This window comes from Hemicordylus capensis, chromosome 6 (genome assembly GCF_027244095.1).
Source record: "Hemicordylus capensis ecotype Gifberg chromosome 6, rHemCap1.1.pri, whole genome shotgun sequence".
Lineage (NCBI taxonomy): Eukaryota > Metazoa > Chordata > Lepidosauria > Squamata > Cordylidae > Hemicordylus > Hemicordylus capensis.
Window position 1 is genome coordinate 7,226,714 of NC_069662.1, and position 2,664 is coordinate 7,229,377.

Consider the following 2,664-nt stretch of genomic DNA (forward strand, 5'->3'; position numbering starts at 1 on the left):
ATTTCTTTGGCATATATGATTAGATCTGCTTTAGTTATTCTTTTGATTCATGGCTCACTGGCACCCCCTCTAGTCATTTATCTTCAAACTTCATGCATGGTGGGGTTTTTGTATGGGAGCTAGTGGGATTCCTCCCACTGTGTCTCTTGCACAGTAATACATGGCTGTGTCCTCTGCTTTCAGGCTGCTCATTTGCAAGTAGAAGTTGGAGCCTCCCTTTGAGGCTGTGAATCGCCCTTGGATTGCAGGGGAATAATGACTGTTCCCAGTGTTGTAATAGCTAACAATCCATTCCAGTCCTTTGCCAGGCTTCTGCCTGACCCAGGCCATCCAGTAGCTGCTCAGATCAAACCCAGTGACTGCACAAGTCAGTTTATGGGATTCTCCAGGTTTTTTCAACACTGGATCATTGTCTTGGGTCAGAACCACCTGTTGTGAGAAGACACCTGGGAGTGGAAGACAAAGGAGAGAGAGTTGAGAGCAACAGAGTTCTGTTGTTATATGAAAACACAGTTTGTGTGCCAGTAGGAATCAAGTCCAACAGAAAACTCTACGTACATGATGAGGCAGCCAAAGCAATGAGTATTGGTAATAAGGACTGCATTGCAGAGAGGTGGGCTGGATGTCCGATAGCCTCTGTGTGCTGTGCCAGGAAGTCTGTGGGGTGAGCAGCTTTGAGGGTATAAGTAGGAAGCAAAAGTTCTCCTCACTTTGCATAAATTGCTCCGCAACAAACAGGGCAGTATTAATATGGGATGCAGACCCTTGAGGAAGCAAGAAACCCAGGGAGCAGCTACTTCTGGAAAGGGGAGGGGCTACAATTTGCCTTGACATCTGGAATGGCTCATTGCCTTCAGACATCTGGAGAGATTAGCCGTAGAGATCCTTTTATTTTCTGCTGCTCCTCATGGTTTGTGGAGCATTGTATTTTGGAGATCGTTGAATTATGATGGGAAGAGGATTTGTTTTGGTGAGGAGATGGGCATGGCCCCATCAGGTTCATAGCCCTGAGCTTAACTACGGGAACTTTCACAGGTTATGCAGTATCAGACCTGGGTTTCCCATGGGGGGAAAACCCAACAAGCCTGCCCCCCCCCAATACCAATTGAATCCTGGTTTTGTAGTGGATGAAATATGTGCAGGATATACATTTGTGCATTGCATTTGTGCAGATGTATTATTATTATTATTATTATTATTTTTACATTTATATCCTGCTTTTCCTCCAAGGAGCCCAGAGCGGTGTACTACATACTTGAGTTTCTTTTTCACAATAACCCTGCGAAGTAGGTTAGGCTGAGAGAGAAGTGACTGGCCCAGAGTCACCCAGCTAGTTTCATGGCTGAATGGGGATTTGAACTCGGGTCTCCCCGGTCCTAGTCCAGCACTCTAACCACTACACCACGCTGGCTCTATATAGATTTAGTGTTCATACCGTTATATTTGCAAGAGGGCACTGCAAATTAGTGGAGTGCATGGAACTGGCTGGTCCGATTTGGTTCAAGTTTGAACCAGACCCAGACCAGACCTGGCCAGTTTGGTGTGGCACCCCCTCAACACCACCACCCATTTGGTTCTGTCCGGGGGGGGCGGTTCGTGAGCTTTTCCTGTTTTAAATTTATTTATTTTTGTTATTATAATTACCCCCTCCAGGAGGTTCTCCGCAGTGGCGTCGGGGGGTCTGTGGAGGTTCTACCTCCCCCACCGACCTCCCTTGCTTCCCAAACTAGGCTGTTCAGCCATTCTTCTACTCATTTGGGCCTTTCCCCCCATTTTGGAGACTGCCACACCTGTGCAATGGGTCTCTGTGTGGCCTGGGTTATGCCAGGTCATGCAGATGAACCAATGGTCTGACGCGGCAGAAGGCAGTTTCCTATGTTCCTATAAGATTGTGGGTTGGATTTTCTGGCAGGGATTTCCCCAGTCATGTCTACATGAATTCAGATGTCAGAGGAATAGATATGCCATTCTGGTGTAGCCAAAAAGGAGAACAGAACTGTGGAACCCATGAAAAATCTCTCTAGTTTCCCCCTTTTGGTATACATTGAAAAATATGAGCTAGTTTATTCATGAACATACATCATTTACATTCTGCAGCTGATGACAGGTTGCTGAATGGGTGAACTATTGGGAAGCATTGTCTTTAAGAAACTGTAATGGCATATTCATATATGCAAGATACTGAGCCAAAGAAAGCTCACCCTAAAATAAATGAATTGGACTTTGAGGTGCTTGAAGATTTTTTGCCCTGTAAGCAAACTTATGTAACAACTGATGAGCATTTACATTGATATTAGGGCTGGAACTCTCTTAAGAGCCTGTACCAAATGACTTCCTCTTTTTGTACAGTTACCCATTTGTTTTGTGTCACTGTGCTCTTCTTGCACAATAATATGTAGCCGTGTCTGCAGCTGTCAGGGAGTTCAGCTGGAGAGAATATGTGTTGCTGGAGGCATCGGCAGAGAGAGTGATGCGGCCTTGGAGAGATGAGGCATAGTATGTGCGCCAGTTGCTTCTATACCAGTCTATCTGGCCCAGCCATTCCAGTCCTTTCCCGGGAGCCTGTCGGACCCACTCCCAGTACTCATTCTTGATGGAGTCACCAGTGACAGTGCAGGTTAGTCTAAGAGATCCTCCAGGTTTCACTGTTCCGGGTCCGGACTC